Source organism: Anastrepha ludens, chromosome 2, assembly GCF_028408465.1.
Source record: "Anastrepha ludens isolate Willacy chromosome 2, idAnaLude1.1, whole genome shotgun sequence".
Lineage (NCBI taxonomy): Eukaryota > Metazoa > Arthropoda > Insecta > Diptera > Tephritidae > Anastrepha > Anastrepha ludens.
This window is the reverse complement of record NC_071498.1, coordinates 161,740,601-161,766,342: the sequence shown is the minus strand read 5'-3', so window position 1 is coordinate 161,766,342 and position 25,742 is coordinate 161,740,601. Positions and strand designations below refer to the sequence as shown.

General features: G+C 38.2%; 1 protein-coding gene across 1 annotated transcript in view; it reads left to right on the top strand.

The window, feature by feature from the left end:
• Window positions 1-552: 552 nt before the first annotated feature.
• LOC128855715 (Y+L amino acid transporter 2) overlaps window positions 553-25,742 on the top strand; it is a 114,756-nt gene continuing 89,566 nt past the window's right edge. Inside the window, exon 1 of the mRNA XM_054090857.1 lies at window positions 553-868. The gene's annotated coding sequence lies outside the window, so the exon portion shown is untranslated. The remainder of the gene's footprint in view (window positions 869-25,742) is intronic.

The window sequence follows — 25,742 nt, the reverse complement described above, 5'->3', positions numbered from 1 at the left end:
GCGAGTTTTAAGTAGCTCGAAATTCTTCTTGATTTTTGATAATTTTTTTTTTCCTGCTGGTGTTTCGTATTTTCTCCACATAACGATTTTTTTTTTCTTTTGTATGGTGGGTATCCTTGTTTGGTTTACTAAATTCACACTTAATTTACAATAAAAAAAATGTAATCTTTAAAAATACGATTTTAAACCACTGTGCGCTCAACACACCTACCAATGATGGGACTAAGTGGGCAAACCCTACCCTCTTACGCTACATACTTTAAGGTTAGTACGCCGATTCAAGGCTAGAAAGCGCGCGACGGGCATTGTCGTCGGTAGGCTACGAACGAAGTTATTGGTATGTTTGTCGTGACGTCGCCAACGACGCCAACAACAGCGTCAAACAAGCGACTAACACACAAAGCAAAATTATTCGTGCTTACCGCCAATTGTAGATGCTGTGTATCCATGAGATACAGCAGGAAAACTTTCATTAGAGCAGACGAAGGCATCTGAGGCCGATTTCAGCTAACTTTCGACAGTGCACGATTTCAGTTCCAACTCAGATTTTGTGCAGGCGTGTATGGTTTTTCCGTGGAGTGTGCATGAAGTGCGTTTTCGTTTTAAGATCAATTGATTTTTGGCTGTAAAAAAAAAATAAAAAATAAAAAGTAAATGAAAAAGTGTAAAAATCTAATGAGAATTCTTTTAAAATAATTTTGTAAAAATAATGCAAATAAAAACAGAAAAGAAATAAAACAAGTTACGCCAAAGAAAACGTGGTAGGCATACACGCAGATGTGTGTATCTTAAAAGGACTAAAAGGACACATGCAAAGCAGAGATAATTACTTGGCTCTACGCACATTTCAACCCAAATTAATTTTCGTGTAAGTTGCGAAGAAGTTATTGATTTTTATAGCAAAGCTTGACATCTTAATGTCCTTCAGAATTTCATTTGAATCCGCAGCACGTTTTATTTTTCGCTGTATTTGCTGATTATTCGCTTTAAGGCCGAGAGCTGTGAACTGTTGGTGTATTATATATGTATGTTAGTGCGTGTGGGTGTGTGTGTAGCTAGCAAGTTTGCGTGGGTGTGAGTTCTAAAATAACTCAACATTCGATTTTATCCTCTTACAATGCGCGCTAGAGCAAACACGCGCACACACACACACACTCATACATTTTTCATAATCGCATCAGCCGTTATACACTTCCGCAAGGACGTTAGTGTGAACCACTTAGCACCGACGGCACTGGAAGGGGAAATATGTTAAGCTCAGCAGTATTTGTGGGTTGCTCAAACTATTTTTTTTTTTCTTCTCAATGTATCCATTTGTATGGGTGTGTGTATACGTGTAAGTGCTTAGAGAGGTAAGTATAAGTAAGTATAATGCAACACGTCACACGTCACGCCCCCATTGAAGCTTGTAGCGCTGTGACGTCACAGACATGAGTGCGCAATGGCGCGTTGTAAGTTTGCGGGACTACAAAAAAGTTGCAAAGTGTAGAGATACTTAAGCGCACACGTAAATATACGTACAACAAACATTTTTACGAGCCTGACAACCTCGCGTTTGGCGTTGAATGAATAAGTGAATGAAACTCGTATTTTGCACCCTCTACTCATCACTGTACCTCAACTAAAGCCAATTCCCTTAGTAAATCTAAGATGAAGCTTAGTTGGACTGGGCTGGTTATGTGAGCAGAGCGTATGTGCCTTTCTTCCAACCGCATCCTGCTGAGACATCTCATCCTTCTTAGCGTTATAGCAGCACATTTGAGAGGAAGATGTGATGGACTCTGCGGGGCTTGCCGCAATATGTGACAGAGGTCAGTGAACCATATCCCAAAAGTATTAAATCTAGTCTTAAAACTTTTTGGCACTACATTAAACCCAAGAAATCCTCTGCTATTTGTTTTGGTAGTAAATATGCCGATAACTTGGTCCTAATGGTCTCAGGACCCTTCCCATCAGTAATCGCTGAAATTTTGGAAGGTGCACTGGATACACTCAGTAGTTGGGCTGTCAGTTGCGGTCTCAGAGTCAACTCTGACAAAACGGAGTTAATGCTATTCTCCAGGAAATATAGGGTGGGCCATGTAAAATTTGCTTTTTGAATCGGCTATAAAAAAAACTAATTAATATTTTTTCAAACTTTTTATTTTATTTTGAAGATTGAACATTGTCGTTTATGAATAAAAACTAATATCGTTCAAATAACTGCCACGACTGGCTTTACAGTAGGCCATTCGGTCAACCCAATTTTTAAGCACATTTTCGATTGTTTGGGCTCCAATTTCATGAATGCCGCCAGACCAAAAAACCGCACCAAACAGTGACTCGTTGTGGATGCATTTGCTTCTCTACAGTAACGTGTGGATTTTGTGAGCTCCAAATCCGACAATTTTGCTTATTGACGTAGCCACCGATGTGAAAATCAGAAAAGAAAAAGAAGACTCACCACTTTGGAAATAGGTTTTCAATATTTCCCAATTTTGTCTAAGCGTATAGCGTCCCATTTCGTAAATGTCAAACCTTTAAGTAAATTATGAACACATTTGTGTCATTTGTGTTACCATTCTCAAAAAAATAGGTGCTTCAAAAAGCAAACGCTATATCGCCCTTCCTGTATAAGGGTCCACCTTTTAAGCTTCCAAGCTTAAACAACCAGCGTCTTACACTCTCGTCGGAAGTCAAGTAATTTGGTGTAATACTTGACCCCAAGCTCCACTAGAAGCGGCACATAGAAAATCGATTGGGGGTATCAGTAGACATCCTGTCGCAATCCTTATGACAGTGTTTTGGCAGGTCTGTAACTTCGTCCACGGCAAATCACTGGCTCCAGGTGACCAGACAGGCGCAGAATAGTTTAGAACCGGCCGGCCTATTGCCTTAAATGTCGATAGCAACATTTCTTTGCCTTTGCTCCAAGTGCTGCCGGCAAGTGATTTGAGAACCTTATTACTATTTTGGACTTAAGTGGTAATTGCGGTTGTGTGCGCAGAGAAGGAGAGCAAACTGTCGAAGCTTACACCCAAAATTTTGGGATTGTTTGCAGTCGGTATTGGTGTGTCATCGACTTTTATCTTGAGAGGCAGTTTGACCTGCTTTCTCCATGTGGTAAAGAGGGTCGCCGTGGGCTTAGTGGGGGAAAGTTGGAGATTCCTCGCTGTAAAAAAGCGAGAAAGGTGGGTGAGGTAGATGTTCACTTTGGAGCACAGGCCATTGATGTCATATGAGACCAGGGAGACTGCCTTTGGTAGTTGGTTTCGAGATATAGAAATTAAAAAGCAAGGGTGTAAGGACACCACATTGCGGAACTCCTTCCTTTATTTTCCTCCGTTTTGAGGTTTGGTCTCGAAATAGCACCGACGAATAACGACCACTCAGGTAGTTTGCGGTCCACCTCTTCAGTCCTGACGGGAGTGTCAACTGTAAAATAATCTAGTAGTGTGGCATGGCTGACTGTATCGAAAGCCCATTTTAGGTTCAACGCTTCTAGGACAGTCCTCTCACAGAGGCGGTTTTGGTTGAGCCCGCGGTTTATCTGAGTGACGGTAAGTGCGTGGTGGTGATATGCACTCTTCGGAAGCCGTGCTGGTGTGAAGCTGGGGTCAGATGTTTCGTGTAGAGTGGGAGTAGAAGGGCTTCAAGAGTCTTCACTACTATGGAAAGGAGAGTTATCGGACAATAAGAATCCCCTTGGTTGCCGGGTTTCCCATATTTCAGTAGTGGGACCACTCTCCCTAATTTCCACCTGTCAGGAATAATGAGAGTGGCCATAGACATATTAAAGGCCCTTGTGAGGTACTCTACTCCCAGTGAACTCAGTTTTTTTAACATTTCGGCACTGATGTGCTAAGAAGCGACCACCTCGGCTCCTTGGCATCAAAAGATATACTCAGGCTTCTTCGGAGGTTGGGTAGATTTAAATAAATCGAAAAGGGAACCCAAGTGCAGTACAATGGACTTAATGTTGTCTGAGTGCTGCAACTTGCCAGTTGTTCCGCCAAAAAAAAGGTTTAAGCCCGCCTCACAGACTGATATCGATGGGTTTTCTACTTATATAATTTTCCTAAGAACATGTCCAGGAGTTATTTCACCTCTGAAAATAATCTTAAGTAAGTCTTTATCTTCTGAAATTTTCATTGATGACTGAAAACTAATAAATATATCTCCAATTCTGAAAAGCGGCAATAAGAATGAAGTAAGTAATTATCGACCACTTTCCAAGCTCTCGACAATTTCTACACTTTTTGAAACCATTGTCAAAGAAAAGATGTCCTTTGCCACTAAAAGCTTAATTTCGTGCAATCAGCATTGATTTGTCATTGGAATTCAAAACCATATTCTGTCTCAGACTTTGTTGGACGGAATAGCTCAAATTGTGCAGACCCTTATACTCTAAAGTTACCGGTTACTGTATTCATTCACAATAGGCTGGAATGCACTGTCTTTATTTGGAGGCCATACCATAAATTTTTAATCGACAAGATCGAACGTGTACAAAAGGTGTCCCTTAAATTTATGCTAGCTTAGGTGAGGTTAAGGAGGATATATTTTTCAGATATCCTACAGACCCCCAAACTAGATTGATTTGCTGCCTAATCCCTGATTTGGAGCAGTAAATACCCGCTCCCACTCCGTCCAAAGTCATAGCGCCATCTGTGTAAATAAAAAAAGTCCTACGGCCAGGCTTCATGTCTTTGTGCCATCACTTCTCGTCAAATATGGTATGAAATCTTCTCTCACAATTAAAGCGCTGAGTCGTGTAGTCCGTGCAACTTGTACTCCTCTTTCCTATTGAGCTACGTCCGAAGATTCTGTAAGAAAATACTCCAGCATCCACTAGTCTTCCCGCAGATTTTGCTGCAAGATTTTCCGTCATAAGGTCAATAGGTGGCGTGCTAAGTATCAATTCTAGTGCCGCCGTAGGAGTGGTTTTCAGCGCTCCTGTTATGCGCAGGGCAGCGAGTCGCTGAATCGTTTCCAATGATATTAAATATGCCAATTTTCTTGTTGCAGTCCACCATACTAGGACACCATAGAGTAATATCGCTCTAACTATTGCCGTCTAGCACCAACACGTCAATGAAGGCGATAGACCCCAGGTAACGCATTACAGCGCATTACTGAACTTGTTTATCCTTTCTTCAACATTCTGCTTTCTCAGTATTTTACTGCCAGTATTACCCCAAGGTACTTCGCACGATTTTTGACATGTAGCTCTTCGTGCCTAGCTTCGCCCCTCGCCGAGACTTTATACTTCCTAGTAAAAAGTAGCATGTCCGTCTTTTCCATGTTTATCCCTAGACCTGCGCGAGATGTCCATTGGTAGACAGTTTTTAGAGTGTTGTTCATCACGTTGAAATTTAAACTAGGATTAGTAAAGTTTTCTGATCCTATCCCATCTTACACATCACGTTTGCTTTTCATCAACTTGAAGTCCATTTAGTCCCCTTCCTATTCCTTTAGTTTCGCGTGCAGCTTTGCTCATCACGACGTCTAAAACAATGTTAAAGAGTAGAGGTGATAGGAGGCAGTCTTGTCGGATTCCAGTAGCGACTCAGTTCATTTTTATGCAAGATGCGTCAGCTAGCGTTGGTATTCCATATATTGCTAGGATTAGCTCTATGAGGAGTTTTGGTGCACCTTTTCACTCCGATGTATTCCAAATCGCATGATGTTGGAGAGTAACGAATACTTTTTGGAAAACGAGGAAGATAAGTTAGAGATGGAACCGCCATTCTACGGACTGCTCTACTATTGTTCGGAGGCTGTTGACGTGATTGATCACAGGAGCGTCCAGCTCTAAAGCCCGCTTGTTCCGTTCGTAGATTTATCTTCAGAGCGCTCGATATGCGGATGTTAATTATTTGAGCAAATATTTTATTCACCGTGCTAAGAAGCATTATTCCCCGCTAGTTCTTATAGGCAGTTCAGCTCTACAGACAGCTCATCTTTCGGCTCATTTTATTTTTTATTTTTTCCTTGTTCACTGCTCTCGGGAGCATAGGGCCTCGGCAAGACTCTTCCATCGTACACGGTTCTGTGCGGTTGTTTTTGCACCGTCCCATGAGATGTCGGCACCTGTTAGTTCGCGCAGCATCGACCTTCTCCAAGTGCTTTTTAGACGACCGCGACCTCTGCTCCCTTGCGGGTTCCAATCCAGTGCCATTCTCGTGATGCTATCTGGTGGTTTTCTCAGGGTGTAACCTATCCATTGCCACTTTCTGCTTTTGATTTGCCTAAGGATGGGTGTAGTCAGTCTCCTTTTAGTAGTCAGTCTGAAATTATATTTTCTGGACTTCTTGAAAGAAATAAATAAATCCTGTGCAGTTGACTACGCAATATGCAGTGACCTGTGAGAACGTCCGCGCACATTCTGAGTTTGGCCTTAGGGATTGTTATGAGTTGCGTCAACCACCTTTCAGGTTCACCTGGCGTAACCCCCATTAGCGCCAGCTCACATCTCTTAGGCTTAGCTTTTCACTTTTAAGCTTCTTCTTGAATGTGTGTTGACTCATAACAAGGAAGTGATCAGATCATATTAATAACGAGACCACAGTCTCTTTAGCCAATCCACCGTTACTTCGTTTCCAGTTATACTGCTGTGTTCTTGGACCCATATGAGCCGGATGCGAGATGCGTTGATGTTGAGAATAGAGTTCAAAAGGCCAACATTGTATTGCACAGATGCAAAAAAGGGTTGGGAATCAAATGGGGATTTTTTTTGTCTTTTTTTTTGGGTAGGAGGTTAAAATCAAAATGTCAGAAACATCATCAAAGGCGCCGTCGCACCAGTGGTAAGTGGGGCATGCTCCCACTAACACTATAACATTCCTTCTCCTCGGCTGATTTCCACCCTGGGACCGCTGTAAACATTTCATCAAGGTAGAGCGGCGTTTATGTCTATTGACACAACCAGTTACCTGCGTCCAGGTCCTTCTCTTGTGGACGTATGGAGATCTTACGCCAGCGATGGTATCCACTCCCCCCACTCATACGTGGTTCTGGAAGAAATGGAACATCGGAAAATTTACAATTACGCAATATTTACGAACTATCGGCTTGTCTTCTGTCTGATATTATTCTGAGTGATTGACTCAAGTGTCTGTGTTTGTCGTCATTCTGTCCGGAAACTGTTCATCTCCATTTCGTAACTGCAATTGTAGCTGCTGTTGCTGGGTCTTGCGCACCCATTCGATGAATTGGAGTCGTAGCATAATTTTTCCAGTAAACGCTCGAACCGCCACCCATTTAGCACTGGATGAGCACATGTCCTGCACGATGTCATTAGGACTAGCTGAGTGTCCCAAAACCCTTTCAAGTATAGCACGTTCTCGTGTGAAGCGATCACAATGAAAAGCCACGTGTTCCGCGCTTTCGATTGCATTAGGACAGCTTGGGCAAAATGGGCTTTCTGCCAGCAGAAAACGGTGGAGATATTCCTCGCATCACACACTGGCTTTGCACTTCGGTAGTTCGGCTTATTTCACTATATGGAATACTTGCTTGGTGGCCAACAACTCAAAAGAAAGTTATAAGGAAATACTGCGCAAAGTCCACAGAACTGCATTTTTATGCATCAGCAGCACTTTAAGGACTTCCCCAAATAAAGCGCTCGAGGTGCTAGTCAACTGGCCTACTCTAAATCTGTTAGCACGTGACCGCTGTGGTAGATCCGGTGATTCAGCCGCGCCACAAGATTAACATACCGCCAAGCAGAGAGTGGAAACTCAAAGACGATGGGGAAGAAGGGAACTAAATTTGTACACGGATAGATCCAAACTAGAAAATAATGTCGGCTATGGAGTTTTTCCAAAAGAATTAGGATTAGAAACGGTACTAAGCTTCCACTGCTTCCAGGAGGCCAATAGTTCATGAAGAGCAGAAAATAGCGGTCTTACAACCAGGTTAACTGGGCCGCTAATAGATAAAAAATCTCAGGAGAATTGCGGTCGAAAGTCTTGGCTTGTGTCATCGGCCAGTGGCTGTTAGGTAGGCATTCTTCTAGGTGAGGAGTATCTTCTCATGAACACTGCAGACGTTGTACCGACGAGGAAGAGGAGAATACTTCTGCCTCCAGCCTTAGCTAGGAGTAGAGCCAGGCAATACCATTTTGACTCTCGTACGGAACTATCCGCTTTTGGGATAAAACCTGTTCCTCGCTTCATATGAGCAACTTAATGGTTGGTTAATGATGAATAAACACTGATGTTCCCGTGTTACTCAGTGGTACAACAATGGTCCCACATCGTCTCAGTGAGTTGGCTATTCTAAACCGACTGCCACAAAAACCTTACCTAATCTAGTCGTTGGTGTTAGTTTGTTATTTATTTACGCTTATAGACGAAGACTTTTTCCATTTTTGTTACCTTTAGCACCTTCGATTTTCGTGCAAGACGTTGACCCAAATTTCGTTTTCGAAAGTAATTAAAAGACTCGAAAAATATGTTAAGCAGCATTACAAAAAGTACCATTCTACCGGCTGGAGTTGGTGTAATGGACCACAACCGCTGTTAGTTTTTTTGTTTTTTTTTTTTCTTCATCATAGTTTAGCAATTTTTATTACAAAAACACAATCAAAATACGATTTATGCCGCTTGTTGAGTTCCTCTTAGACAATTAAATTTAATTGCATTTTTTTTTTCTTTTTTTTTTTGTTTTTTGTATTTAACTCCTATGGCGTTATTTCCTCATAAAAAATGAAGCATTCATATTTGGCTGATGCAATACACAGAAATTACCTATAAGCAGCCGAGAAGTAGTACTTTTGCACATTCACGTTTCTGAGCTTATGTATAAACAGATGTACATATGTACGTATGTAAGTAAAGAAGTACATCCATATGTATGTACATTTGTATGCAGTTGCCTGCTAAGACATCCGTATCTACTTACATTCCACATATGGACAGAGTAATTGATGCTTGAAAGTATCTTACATCGATCTACATACTCGTACTCGTATAAGCCTTCGAGAAGTGAGAGATATTTTTATGTTCTCGGGGAAATTTGTATGAAGTTGTCTGTTACGGCGTCTGTTACTGCGTCTGTTAAGGCAATCACTCTGTAATGGGTAAAAAAATACATATGAAAATCAAAAGTTTCGAGGCATTTTCAGGAAATTGTCTTTCTAATTCTGTTGTTTCATGCCCTAAGTGAGAATGAAACGGTACTTTCAACAAATAGAGGGACCTACAGTTTTGTGCCGCCTCCAAACGGCGGCTGGTTTTTTATGAGGAGCTTTTCTACGGCAGAAATACAATCGGAGGTTTGCCATTGCCTAGCGAGGAGCGACGGCTTTTAGAAAAAACTTTTTTTATCATTTGATGTTTCGTGCCAGGAGAAATAGAAATACTCTTACACGCATCTTTAAACTAGTTGATAAAAATTCAAAAGATTTGGGACTACATGTAAAGACTGAGAAAACTAAATACATGATTCTATCAGCCAACAGCAGTACACGCGATTATCTAACTATAAAAGACTTTGTTTTCGAAAATATTACTGAATTTAAATACTTAAACTATAGGCAGACTTAGACTCAGCTGTAGCTATTAACGACAGAATCCAGGCTGCAAATGAGGCCTATTATTCTAACATAAAACTATTGTATTTACAAAAATCAAAGGATTTGTCCTGATATGACCCGTCCTTACATAGTACGCAGAAATATAGACTATCAAAACAAATGATATTAGGCCTGTTCATGAAGCAAATAGTTTGTAACAATTGTTACAAATTCTCACGTTTTGGTGTTTATGTACCCCAAAAATTTGCAAAGTAGGGGAAAGTGTGAGAGCAAAATGGCATTTCATTTTTACTGGATAAATTTTTACTTGTAAGTGCGAAAAACAGCTGGTCGAAAGGTAAAAATAAACAAAAATTAGAATTTATGAATTGCAATTGCTAATGGAATATTCTTCATCTGACAGCAATGCTGAAATGGAACAAATTATCGTGGACAAAATGAAATCATGTGATTCCGAAGATTTCAAGATTCGTTATTTTGCGTTTTGTTTGCTTTATTTTTGACGTGATAACGTCTTATAATTTGATGTAGCCGGCTGTACGCACCAAAAAATGCATCGTTATCTATGCTTGAAGTGCAAGCGAGAGCGCGGAACGAACGACAAAGAGGCACAATCGGCCCCCGCGTTCGGCAACGTTCGACATCTGGCTCTGTCCTACTTGAGTGAGCATATATATGTATGTACATATATATATATGCGCATGTGTATATAAATTTACATACTTGTATTTGCATATGTCTTCTTCCTGTGTTCATGGTAATGAACCATTTCTCTGTTGAGAATAGGACGATGATAGGAAAAGTAGGAAATGAAAGGGGGTGTTTCAAGTGTAAAGGGTCTTGAAAAAGGCAAATCGATGATGTTGCCTCTTAGTGTTGTTGACTTAATAACGTCTGATGCACAATCGAAATTGAACATATCTTTCATGAATTTGATAAATGTTTCGTCATTTTTAACTTCCATTGCGATTCCATTTACCTCCTTTTCCATATCCATGCAAAATATCTATCAAACAAATAAAATTAAAATTTTCTTTTGAAAAATGCAACCATTCCACCAGTATTTTCTTATGACGTTGTCACGTTAAAGTACCGTCAGTAAACCGACTTTACAGAGAACCTCTTTTTTTGACTTTTTTTGCTTTTGATTTTCAAATAAAAGAAAATAAAACGACGCTAATATAAAGGGTTTTGCAATAACAGGTGTTAGGTGTTAAACAGAAGAGATGATTAACGATTTTTTATGGCCTGAATTGGATGGTACTGATCTGGACAACGTTTATATTCAACAAGACGGCGCTACGTGGCATACAAGCAACGGAACCATTGTTCTTTTACGGGAAAAGTTTCCGGACCGTGTTATCACTCGAAGAGGTGATCACAATTAGCCACCGAGATCTTGTGATGTAATACCTTGTGAGTTTTTTCTCTGGGGCCACGTGAAAGAGAAGGTCTACACCAACAGCCCAGGGTCGATTTAAGACCTCAAAGATGGAATTCGTGAGGCTATCGAGTACATAGGGCAGCCACTTTGCAATTCGGTTATGAAAAATTTTATGAAAAGGATATATCCTGTAAGCGTCGGCGATCATTTATCTGATATTATTTTCCACTAGTAAAGGCATACGTTCCTCTTTGTAATGAAATAAACATCCGATCATATATATATATAATTGGCGCGTACACCCTTTTTGGGTGTTTGACCGAGCTCTTATTTGTGGTGTGCGTCTTGATGTTTTTCCACAAATGGAGTGACCTACAGTTTCAAGCCGACTCCGAGCGGCAGATATTTTTATGAGGAGCTTTTTCATGGCAGAGATACACTCGGAGGTTTGTCATTGACTGCCAAGGGGCGACCGCTATTAGAAAAATGTTTTTCTTAATTTAGTGTTTTCACCGAGATTCGAACCGACGTTCTCTCTGTGAATTCCGAATGGAAGACACGCACCAACTCATTCGGCTACGGCGGTCGCCACATCCGATCATTTATATTAAAACAGCATTTTTCTTTGAATATCAAAATAATACCTCTTATTGGAAAAAAAATTTAAAAATCGTGTAAAAACTATTTTTTTTTTTTCTTAACTCGTGTTAAATTAAATTCGTGTAAAAAAATTCATGCCTAAAAAGAGAATTAGCAGTATAATTTTATTTTATTGACACAAATTGTAATTTTAGTTGTACGACTTTTCAAAATTTCCCAAAAAACGCTTAGTAATCTTGTTTAGCCCAAAATTACCAACGGAAACTCTTCATCGCATTCATGCAGGTTTTTTTTGATTTATGCACTCAACATTACAACAATTTCTCTTATTACATTATATATGTTTGTATAAGAAATGCTTTTAAACTTAAATACACTTTTATTACACAAAATAAAAAAAAACTTTGCATAAAGTATACGCTGCTTATTTTACTTACATAGTTTACGTTTTTAAGTTGTTGTATTCTTCAAATGTAAATTTATTGTTGCATTCGATGGGATTGCCTTGCGAACCGATTGTGTTTCAAATCAATTGCCTTTCACGTTATGAGTACAGTGAACTGTAAAACAAACATGTTTCTCTCTTCAGTGTCGTGTATTGAGATACGCTCTCTATCGCTATTTGTTTACAAGCCCTTTCGCCCAAATGCTAAGCAGAGTGCTGAGTTAGTATTGTAAAGATTATGCTGCAGAGCTGTGTGAGAGTGACTTAGAATGCCAAATGAATGAACTGTTGTAGGAGCTTAGTGCATATACTTACATATAAGTGTATACTAAATAAAGCACGTGACTCGCTCTGTATACTGTATAATCTCCCCTCATCCCTTTACTTCTTCCGGTATCGTTTAGATGCATGTCGCAATTGGCTTTAGAACGGCTCTATGCACTTTTTTATACAGTTGTTTTTGCGAGGGTGTCAATACATATCCACCCACTATCGATTTTTATCATTCTTGATATCCACCCACCTCTCTCACAGTGTTACAAATGCATACATACTTAGATGGGCAGATGAAGCATTGCTTTGCTTAAGCATAGTTGAGAGTACAGTGTGAAACTTCTCTGCTCTCCATTAGGATTCTTCACCACAAGCTTCTTTCGTGCTGATCGGTTCACACTTTTTATTGTACAGAGACGAATGCTGCAAACCAAGCCAAATCTATTCAAGGTGGTAGTATTCGAGCAACAACAACATTTTTTTTTATTGGAATTGTCAATGGAAAGAGAAAAGAAGAATGTAGTCATTGACAAATAGATCAAATAAGTTTCACAACATTCGAAACACAACAAAAACTTTCCATCATTCCGTTTTACTGACATTTCTAAGTTAAAGGCGAGCTGAAGAACAAGCAATCAACTACTCTAATCACATCACCTTCTATGGATATGCCTTGCTACAAACCTTAGCCGCAAATAGCTAGTGAACTGAATCAAAGTTGGCTTCTTGGCATGAACGTACAACAAGCAAGCTCGAAGCATATTTTTGTTACTTTAACTGGAAATTCCCAAAAACACTTTGTGGATGTTTCAATGCTTGTTTGTGGCGCTACTCACTCCTTATCACCGTGAAACCGAGCAATAGGTTTAATTTCCTGACTATGAAAATACATGCTATAGATATGCCATCTCTGCCCAACCTAGCGTTAAGCTCGCCAAGCACAATTTTATATCACGGCAGGAGTCATAGGTTTCTTTTAGACATTCATAAAATTGCTTTTTAATCTCAACTTTGATGCGGATTTTAGCTATTCGTGGTCTTTCTTTCGCTTGCGTGTGTGGTCAACGTTTCTGTACGTCGTTGGCAGTGATTTCCATGTGAAAAGTTCTAAGCCAAAATGCACAAGCCGGTCGTGAGGACTTTTCCTAGAACATCAACATGCTAATATCAGCAGTTACATAAAACAAGAGAGAGAAAAAAAGAGTACTAAATTAAAAAGAATTGAGAAGGTACTCTTTGATTGCATTGAGCCCATTATAACAAAAATAAATTGAATTCCCCCAACATCAGTTCGGTTTTAGGCGGAAAAATTCGATAATCCAACAAGTGCACAGACTCACTAACAATATTAGTAAAGACTGCAACAATAAACAAGTATGCGAGTATATCTCAACGTAGCTAAAGACTTTGACAAAGTATGGCACCCTGGATTACTGCACGAACTCCAATCTTGATTGCCATATGACTACTTTCTAATGCTAAAAAGTTACATCCAAGATAGAAAATTGTATATTAAATATAACGAAGCATGTTCATACATTGAACCTATAAACGCAGGAATTCCCCAAGGCAATGTATTAGGACCCACTCTCTATCTCATATGCACCGCAGATTTACCGGAACCGTCTTCAGGAAATAGCATGATTGCGACGTTTGCAGATGACACTGTACTAATGGCATCTCATAAAGACCCGAAAATAGCACAAACAAATTTACAAAACGACCTAAACAAAACACTGGACTGGTTCAAAAAATGGAATATAGAAATTAATGGCGACAAAACAATTCATGTCATTTACACGATGAGAAAGGTAACCATAGACTCATTAAAGATTGGAAACTTTGACGCGAATACTGATACGAAAGCTAAATGCTTAGGCATTACAATTGACTCTAAAATTAAAAATCGTTTTCAACAACTCTATTGGCTGCTAGGACCTCAGTCAAAGCGCTCGCTGCAAAAAAAAACTTAATTTACAAAACGACAATTCCACCAATTTGGAAGTATGGTATAGAAGTTTGGGGCACAGCTTCTAAATCCAAGGTGACAATACTGCAACGTGCCCAGTCGAAGATACCTAGGGCAATAAGAAATGCACCATGGTATACTTGTATACCAAACGCTGACATTCACCGCGACTTAAACATCGACACAGTTGAGGAAGCGAGCAGAAGGCACATAAGCAAACTTCTGACGTACACAAATCTGACGATTAGGAAGTTGAAGAAAAATTCATTAAGAAGAGACTTAAATGAAAAACGCCAACAGACCTCTCGTAATATATATAATAAAAAGCAATATATTTATGTACTTATCTAAATTATCATAGTAAATATTTTACAAATGAATTAAATATTCATAAATGATCCTGAAGAGGAATGGACCTAAAAAGTAACACTTATAGTTATATCCAAATATCTTTAAAACAAATTACTTATTGTTAATATGTATATACAGGTGTAATATTTTTTGGAAGCAATAAAAAAAAAAATTTACTGGAAACGCATCATTTCGGTTCATTTCCCTGCAGTGTAGATATAATCGCTATGCATGTGTATATGTATGTGTGTGTTTATGTATATGTATGTATGTGTATAAATCAAAGATATAAAAAAAATTTTAATTTTTCTTTTTTCATGTGCAATGCTTAAACAGAAACTCTGAATTTAAAATATGCACTGCAATCGATTTATCCTAAATTACGGCATTACTGAGCCATCGGCAGACAGCTTAAACACTAAAACTTTTATATTAACACAATCTTAAAGGATTAAATATCCTAAGGTGTGTACTCCAGCCGCAGCCTTTTGCAATAAATTTCATTGCTGTCCGCCTTTCTGCGTGACTTTGAAGAAATATTTACACATATGTGCATATGTATTAGTGAATCTGGCTCTGTATAACAATATTCAAAATAATATTCACACTCATCTTTTGGTGGTATATAACCTTAAGTTAAGCTAAAAACAGATAAAAAAACTAAAAAAGCAGAGAGAGAAATTAACTGATTTGAAAAAAGTTGAAAAAATGCATAAAAGCATTCAATGGCATACAAGGATGGTATAAAAAGAAAAAAGTACGGCACTAAGCTCTTTTTGCAATTTGAAAATTAGTCCAATTTAAAGATTAATGCATTGAATATTTAACAAATACAGGCATATGCTAACTTCACTGCAGTCAAACTTCCTAGTTATGAACTACTTCACTACCACTTTGCTTTGCGGCTGAAATAGTTCGTCTTCTAAATTGTGTTAATATGATAAAAAAAGATTTGCTCCGTATACACCTTAATTGGCCATTTATTAACTTCGAGCCACTCTCGAACTTGTTCACTTCTTCAGACCGTGCCGGAAAAAGTAATTTCGAGAAACCCGAATTTAAACTTTTAAGTGCAAACGAAGGAGAGCAACCTGTGCGCATCAAACTCGGGCAGTTATATTTGCTACCATAACTGTGTATCTATGGGGAATTTTTACAATCGACTTTCACAGAAATACGTCTAAAACTCTTAAGTGTAATAATCTGTAAAACCAAAAACAAATGGATTTTTTGAAATTTCTGGACGTAAGTATATAACCTCTTAATTATTTATTGTATGTAAAAAAATATTAATTATCAATAGAGGGCATCCGGGGGGCATCGTATTCGTTGGCTTTTCCATTATTACTGATTTTCCCCACCTATCGTCGGGCATGCGTAGCACGTGATTTTTTCATTCCCTTCTTCGTCTTCGGCTCCACCTAGGAATGTCTTGCAAATTGCAATCCCTCTAATCTCTTCGTTTCGCAAAAGATCTCTGCGAGTATGTCCTGTGATTGATCGCAATTTTGCCATCTCAACCTTGTTCATTGTTTGTTGTATTCCAGTTGTATCTGCTCGGGCTTCAACAGCATAGGTGAATACTGGCCGAACGCATGTTTTATAAATTGGGGCTTTGCCTTTTACGATTAGATGCTTATTTCGCCATATTACATCGCGTAAGCATCCAGAGATTCGTGCTGCTTTATTCGTGTGATTGTTTACTTCAGCTGTTAATTCTTTCGATGATGTAATTACACTATGGAACAAAGGTTAGCAAAAATTAGGTCCATTCTGAGAGTGGCGGGTGAAAATAGAGGCGAAATTAAAGGACCCGTATCGCGCCGTTTGTTTATGTTAGTTCGAATTTTTTTTTAATCGGCCTTCGAAGTTTGCAGTCAAATGCCGATTTTCAGTATATTGTTTATATGGGTTTTCGGCTATAACTCATCGACTAATTGATATTTTTTCAATCTGTAAAAGCCAAATTATTGCTAGAGACCTGTGCAACAATTACAATTTTTGAAAAAAATTGATTTCGAAAATTTGTATGGTACTTATGAGGCAAAATGTTGGAAAAATTCTTTTTTTTCCAGTTTTTTGAAAATATTTTCCACAAAACTAAGTGTTTTTTACTTTTTTTGTGGTCTATAATATGCTTCTCAGTTTCTTAATTGAATTTCATTTGAAAAAAAATTGTCTTAGTCGATAATTTGCGCTTTAGGCATACAGTCATAATACAAAACTTGCGTTTTTTGAGCTTAATATTAATTTATTTCTCATTTTTTATTTACCAATTTTGTTCAGTGTTGGTTTTGAAGAAACATAGAAAAAGAAAATATAAAAATATGGAAAAAACTATAATTTTGAAATGTTAATAATGAAAAGTTTTAAGTAGAAAAATAAAATAAACTAAATTAATAATTTGGCCAGCTGCCGTTTAGCAGGCGGCTGTGGATCAACATCACTGCTCTCTCTAATGTCTTGGTCATCGTCATCATCATCAGAGAGATCGATTATTTCGTCCAACAGATATTCTGGAGTTTCATCTGTGTCTTCCCCTTCTTCCTCTGTTTCCTCGTCTTCCTCTTCTTCAAAGGCAAATTTTATCACGACCGAGCGAAAATTAAAAGACATCAGCTTCGGCTGAGTTTCGAGTCTTAACTGAATCTTTATTTTTGAAATTAGTTCGCATGCAGATTGTTAAATTTTTTAGTTCTCATGCTGTTGTAATTTGAAAGTTTCCACTCTTGAAATGACAAGTTGTAAATAATAAGGTCTACAAGTCGCAAAACGTGCTTAAATGTCACTATGCCAGTAGATTATGATCATGGCAAGGGCAAGTAGTAAACAATTCGCCGAAATACCTGTACCGGACTATTTGGACCACCTCTCCTGTCGGTATGAATATTGTGTGGGTCATAGTATGGGAAATGGAATTTTGTTTTTTTCAGTTGTCTGCCGACTTTTGCTGAGAGCATTGCGTGCTTCTTTTCTAATACATTATAACCGTTATTTAATCAATAAATATTACACTTAATTAAACTGTTGTTTTAATCATTGAGATTTCAACACAAATGTTTACAAATATTATTTTAATAGCTATTGATTGTTCCTGGAAATTCCCTTTCTTAATTGTATTCTGGGAATTTCCTTTTCCTTAATTATTTTTGGAACATGCATTCTTCTCGGAAAATCCCTTTTTTAATCCATACTTAGCATTTCCTTTTCTTTAATTGTTTTTGGAATGTTCCTAATTCTTGAAACTTCCCTTTTTAATTACTTCTACCGAAATCGATATTTATTTAATGGTTTTGGGGATTTTTATTTACTATGTGTTTACCAGGAATTTTGGGTTTTTTTACATTAGTTTTATGTAATGAATGTGTGTATATCGCACAAATTTTCGACTAATACTATATTTTTTTCCATGATATTTATGTGATGGATTGAAAACTATATTTTAGATAAGAAAAAAAGCGAAAAACAATGAGTTGCTTGCCAGATATTAAGAAATAATAAGGAAAACGTTAATTTTTCGAACATTTTGTGACTTTCGTCTAAGTAGCTGCCAAAGTATTTAATCCCGTAATTTTCTTTTCAAATTAATATACATTTATTTAAGAAACTGAGAAGAATATTATAGACCACACAAAATGCAAAAAAGACTTAGTTTTGTGGAAAATATTTTCAAAAAACATGAAAAAAAAATAATTTTTCCAACATTTTGCTTCATAAGTACCACAAAAATTTTCGAAATCAATTTTTTCAAAAATTGTAATTGTTGCACAGGACTCTAGCAATAATTTGGTTTTTACACATTGAAAAAATATCAATTAGTCGACGAGTTATAGCCGAAATCCCATATAAACAATATACTGAAAATCGGCATTTGACTGCAAACTTCGAAGGCCGATTAAAAAAAAATTCGAACTAACATAAACAAACGGCGCGATACGGGTCCTTTAATTTCGCCCCTATTTTCACCCGCCACTCTCAGAATGGACCTAATTTTTGCCGTGATTCTCTCGTTAATGTCCTCTTGCACTTTTCCACTTTTATGTTATTACCAAGGAATAGACGTTGCTTGCAGTAATCGCCCAAACTCCAATAGTCTGCATTGATTTTCTTATGATCTTCTTCAGAGAAGTGTTCTGGGCATTTGTGATGACAGCTGCAATCAGCGGGCTTCGGTAAACGTTCCTTAATTACTTTACCACTCTTTGTAACATAAGCCTTTCCTTGACTCCTGTCACTCTTTCTTTTGTTCTGCATCCAAAGCTGGCTCTTACGCTATTGAATACAACAAATCCATAATTGTTGGAGACATCTTCTTAAATTACCTTTTAATTAACTCACCTTTCTTTTTCGTGTTACTGTCAATTCTACATTTTCATCATTGCTTTCTTCAGCGATTTCGCAGAGCACTTCATGTTGCTTTACCGAAGATTTTTCCAGTTTCCCCCCGATATATTATCCTCCTCTTCATCCATTTCTGGAATATAATAATCTGACGATACTGCTGAAAACTCTTCTCCATCCTCTTCGTCATTTTCCGATATATTTGAATCCACTGGTTCCACATATAATCCAACAGAGTTTGGAGCAAGTTTCACACATAGGGCTCCTGTTGATTCCGTGGCAAATTCTGTTGACAATTAATATACCTAAATATTCTTTCCTGCAATTTAAGATAGCAGATACTCACCAGAGCTTGACAAATCCATTATTAAATTAATGATTGGGAACGAATGAACGACTAAATGATTATGAACGAGCGAATTTCAACAACGAACTGAAATCCTAAATTGCACAAATTATTCCTATTGCATTTACATACATGATAAAACAACGTAAGCATTGCATAGGCTACTTTTGTTTTTTGTAATTTTAAAACACATGTTATTTGTTCTGAGAATATAACGGCCTATAAGATTCATACAAATGAACAAATTGAAAATATTTGTTGAACAATAACGTATATCATTATACGTCATTTTAGGTGTTTGTGTCATGACAAAATTTATTTTTTTCCTAAAAGTTAAAATAGAGTATGTGAGTGTACATTACTATTCTATTGAATAAACAGAAAATTTAGTTTATGTAAAAATAGCGTATATGCGTTTACATGATTTTTGAGGAAAATAATTTAATACATATTTATACTATGTTTTTTTGACTGACGTTTTGACCCACTTTGTGGAACTAGAATTTGACAAAATTTTGACCACATATAAAATCGACGATGGAGAATCCAAAAATTCAATAAAAAAATAATAGCCTATGAGCACATAGGCTATTGTTATACTAAGGGGACGATATATTCAGAAAGCCAATCGGCCCTGAAAGCTTTAAAATCGCCTAATATTAACTCGAAGACAGTAAAAGAATGTATCGACGTTTTGACAGAACTATCACAGTACTTTGTAATAAACCTGCTCTGGGTGCCGGGTCATAGAGACATTCAAGGCAACTGCAAAGCAGATGATCTAGCGAGATTGGGTGCCACATTACCGATCCAACCAGACAAAGCGAACGAACATACCTATACCTTTAGCAACTTGTAAGATGCTTATAGATAAACACACTATCAGTGCTGCCAACAGGCTATGGTCTCAGCCCCTGACCTGCGCAACAAGCAGAATGACGCGGCCGGAATGGAACATGGACCGCACAAACCGACTGTTGAAACTAAACAGGAAAAACATGAGAAATCTTCTCGGGGTCCTAACTGGGCATTGTCTGATTGGCAGGCATGCCAGCAGACTGGGAGCGCCCTATAACGACTATTGCAGAAGCTGTAGCGACATCGAGGAAGAAGAGACTATAGAACACTTTCTATGCGGGTGCTTGGCTCTGGATAGAAGAAGGTTCAATATTCTAGGAAAAAGCTCCCTGAATAACTGGGCAGAAGTAGCCGTTATAAAAATAACAAGTCTTGTTAGATATAAAGGATGGTTAAGTTTCAAGGGTCGATGTTGATTTTGAATGGAATACAATTTTTTTAGAAAATTATTGTAGTTTCTCTTTATTATGATAATACTGGTACGAGTATGGCTCAATTATGTATGGGATAAAATTTCGGCCAAATGACCACCGCGGTCTCGGCGGCACATCTCCATCCGATGGTCCAAATTTTCGATGACGCTGAGGCATATTTGAGGTTCTATGCCGTTAATGTGCCCAATTATCTCATCCTCTAGCTCTTGAAATGTTTCTGGCTTATCGACGTACACCTTTTCTTTCAAATAACCCTAAAGAAAGAAGTCCAACGGTGGAGTTGACGTTTGAGTGTGGTTCACATTCAACATCGGCCTTTGAAATTTAACCACCCCATATTAAAGCCACAGGTTGGTTCAATGAGGACAATGCAGAATGAGGAGAGGGGATAGCCCCGGTGGTACAATGGGCCTGCAGCAGCCCAAGGTGTGTCAACCGACAACCACTATACCTACCTACCTACCTAGTAAGAAGTGAAAAGCCAAAAGATGTTTGTGTTGTTGGTTTTCGCTCACGCCACGGGTCAATGAACGAACACAACAATAAATATTACTATTAACAATAACTATTTCTATTACTAATATATTATTATTATTGTTGTATTACATACAATAATAAAATATATATTATAAATAAATAACTATCGGTTTTTAGAAAAATCACTTATGTGACTTTAACAGGTTTTACTTTTAGATCAATAAATACTGATTTTCAAAGAAAATCTCATATGTTTATGACACTGTTATCCTTTTCAACTGTTAATTCTCATCTATGCATGACGAATAGTTTGAATACCGCAATCGAACTGAGATATTTCATACCTCACAGAAAGAAAATATGAAACCGACTTAAGCTAAATATTTTGTCAAAAGTTCACAATGACGCTTACCATTACGACGGGCAGTCATTCTAATAAATATTTTCGAATAGAAAAAAGTGAAACTGACCGTATTTGTTAGAAATAAAAATAAATAATTGCAAATCATAAAACATTTCTATAAGCCACTGAGCTAATTTCTTAATTTTTTAAATATTTCAAATCTTTGCTCTAATCCAATTTAAATAAATTGGCCTTTTGTGGCTAACTAACGTAAGAATGAAACATAATTTTCCACAATTAGACCCAACAAAAGCCTTTATTTACATACAAACAAAATCTCACACTGCGCAACTCAGCTCAATTCACGCACCTCAAGCGTGTGAGGCAATCTTTTCCGCGAAATAGCACAAAGAAATGACCTATACAACAACAACGCAAATGCGCTCCGGTCTTTCATTTATTTATAACGCTACTTATGTTATATTAAGAAATTGCGACCACCGACACCAGACAATAACCAAGCGCATTTATAGTTGTAAATTAAATAATCCAAATACAGAATAATGGACGGATGGATGAATGTAAGGCGGTGTGCATGCATGGCTGTGGATATGTAGAAATTTTATTTATCATACTTCATAGGCATACATACATACATACCAATATATATTTAGTATCATACTAACCACCGCAAGTAACTAAGTCTCACATCGGTGGCAGCCGTTGATGATGAAATCACTTTAATCATTTTCAAGCGAAATGTACTCTTATACCCTGGTGTGCGAATGTATGTGTATATGTATGTATGTGTGTATGAATGTATATAAAAGATGAGCAATACATATATACACTATATACGAGGGTTACTACTAATGTTTCGAGAACAATCCATGGTGCAAATAATTCAACAGGTGTGGCCAATATCGGATCGTTAACCAACTCTCAGTGAATTTGAAAGAATCAGTTGATTAGGTGATGTCACCGGCTGATGTCATAACAGCGGTTTGCTTACTAAAAAACTGGGATTGTGTTGATGATATACGAAAAAAAAAAATCCAATCTACGCTTCTGTTACTTCGAAGCGGACTGAACTACGGTTGATTGGACGAGTGTGCGAACACACGTGAAATAAGCAGCCATAATTCTGTTGCCGAGTACCCAATGACGTGCCAGCCGAAGATGCACTTACGGTTTTGCTTCGGATGGCCAAACCTTGCAATCTATCAATCTAAGGGTGGCGACAACAACGTTAGTTGTTCGTAGCTGAAGAAAACTTCCCGGTAAGATCCTTTAGGGTATAAACTGGTCATTGTCTAATAGAAAGCCACGCTAGAAGGTTGAGACTCCCGTACTTCGATTTCTGTAGAAATGGGTTGGAGTCGTAAATATAGGAAGACGCATCTTCATTTGCAGCGACAGCTATGCGATAATTACATTTTCGTGGTTCTGTCACTTTCAATTCTAATCTTATGGTGGGCTGTTGTCGGTAGCTGTAGGAGATAACTAAGCAAAACAGATTTCACATCGCTTAGGTTCCGGATCATAGGGGCATGGAAGGAAACTGCATTGCAGGTGATATTTCAAAGCAAGGTAAGACGAAGCAGATTGTTCCTGCAAAAGGACACGTTGGTGCTATCATACTTAGGAAGTTTACTATAAGATGAGCTAGCGAAAGATAAGAAAAAAAGCACATCTTGTCGTATCTTAAGGTGAGCGCGGCTCAAACCGGATCGAAACCAAACACAAGAAATATGACTTTGAATAATGAGGCTATATCTACTCTCAATGAAGTGTTCGTAGGACACTGCTTAATAGGCAAGCATACAGGGTCCGGCACTCGAAGTGTAGCCAACTTCAGGCGGCTCCATGATGAACGGGCATCATCAGCATCAGCTGTCTGTTAGCTGGCTAAATGACAGTCCAAAGTATTGCCTACAAGCGCGTGAAAGCATTTTGCCAAGAGTAAACGCGAAGAAAGAAAATCAGTAATGGATTTCAAACATAATAGTCTGACTGGTCTGGTCATCAAAATATTGCAACGTCACGTGAAATTGTTCAAAAAGTGAAGAAACGACTTGAGCGAAATCCCCGACGATGCGTCAATTAAATGGCGAAAGAACTGAAAATATCTGACCATGGCATCCACCGCATACTGAAAAATGATCTCCGAGTCAAGCCTTACAAGATTCAAAAGGCGCGTGATCTCTCACCAAAGCAGCAACAAGTCAGACTTGAGAGTGCGAAGGAGTTGCATCGCTTGGTCGAAAGCGGTCAATTTCCGAACATTGGCCACCAGGAGGTAGCATCTGCCACAGGTAATGGGTTGGCCTGCTGTAACCGCAGATGGGCGCTCTCCAAAATGGTTTCATCGAGCCTGGTGTCAAGGTAAATGCGAAATATTAACGTGAAAGTATTCTGGAGGTTGCTTTAAAGCCGTGAGCAGACAAACATTTCGGTGGCAGACAGTGAACGTTTCAACAGGACTCGACACCATCTCACAAAGCTCGAGTGAACCAAGAATGACTAAAAAAAACGTTTCGATCTTCATAACGCCCACACAATGGCTCTCTAAGTCACCAGACGCAAATTCGATGGATTATTCTCTTTGTGCCATTTTGGAGAGCAAAGTCCGAACTAAAAGATTCACCAGACTGGAGGCGCTGAAAAAAGCCATTGTCCGCGAGTGGGCCAAAATACCAGCAAGTCACATTCGGACAGCTTACGATTCATTTCTGGACCGTCTCAAGGCCATAGTCAAGGCTATAGGTGGTCATATCGAGCAAAAGTAAACTGATTCTTAATTTTGTATTAATTTCACACATTTTTTACTTTGAATTGAATAAAAGTAATTTTCCAAACTAAATTTATGGCCCTTTTAATTGGTTACACTTCGAGTGTCGAACCCTGGACATTAAAGCTAGGCGTGCCTTTTCGAAGATGCTTCAGAAGCTGCAAACCTGATAAGGAGAAAACAAAAGAACTTACTAACTTCTCTGTAACTGCATTACTCTGTGAATAATAAAGTTTGAGCATTTAGAGAGACCCCTCTTAGCCATTTAGGGTGTCGGATATCGAATAGAGGCTGCTGATGAGTTTCGTCAGACACTCTGGATGGTTCAAGGGGGAGTAGTTAGAAAACTGTTTATTCTATCCCTGCAGAAAATTTAGCTAAATTTACAGCTAGGCCAACTTTAGCTGCATTAGGGACAGTGACAGTATTAGCTCTCACACAATTTTCACGAAATGCTTTTATTTCTTTCACATACAGAGAAAGATTTTGAGATCCTGAGATCTTGAGATCCTACAAAGTAGAAATTTTAATCATCAAGAGTATTATTCATTAGAATTTTAAACCGTTTTTGCACGACCTTCTTTTATTGCCATTTCCGTCAGCCGATTTGCAAAATTTAAGCGAAATCGAACACTATGTTGCAGGAACTCAGGAGAGCGCATGCAGCAGGAGGAAAGCTCATGTTGAGCGCTCATCCAAATCGCTGGCTCAGCTGCCACGACTTGCACGGCTGGCAATACCCAATAGCAGAGAACTTCCTGTCGAACGAATTTTCCAATGCTTCACCGACGGTTTCAGCCTCCACCTCAACAATGTCGCGCATATCATCGATTTTTAACGGCACATCACAAAAAATGTATCAACTCATGTACATTTTTCCATCAAAAAGAAAGGCATTGTGAAATCTGGCACACACAAACGTACGTCGGCACACGCAAATATACGTCGTTTATATTTGAGATAGAAAAAATGCGACCCCCTCTCGAAAAAAAGTATTCTGTGTACGTTCGCGCATTTTTATGCTGTTATATCTCAAAAGTTTTATTTATGTAAGCAACTTAGTCATTTGAGGATATACTCAATTACGAGTATACTTAATATTCTAAATGAGTAGCGTGAGCCTCATGCGGAAAGTGATAAGAAATTGGCAAATTAAAAACAATGTATATACATACACACATACGAGGGTCGTTTGAAAAGTTCGTGCAAACATAAAAAATACTTAATTGAATGGAGTAAATTTTTTTTTTATTTTTCTTTATTTTTACTTTTTTATTTTTATAATTTTTTTTTATTTTATTTTTAGTTTTCGACAAAGTCCCCTTTTATCCTTATACACTTCGTTCTTCAAAGCTGTTCTAGTTTGTTGATCCCTTTCCAATAATAGGATTTGTCCAAGTCTGAAACATAGCCAGTCGTTTCTGCAATCACCTCCAGATATTTTTTATGACGAGCTTTTTCATGGCAGAAATACACTCGGAGGTTTGTCATTGCCTGCCGAGGGGCGACCGCTTTCATTGACTAGGAAAAAGTACTATTTTCTTATGGAGGATACGACTGCATTAAGAAGGACTATACACGGGGTCCTGGTAGCCAATTCATGTCACCGC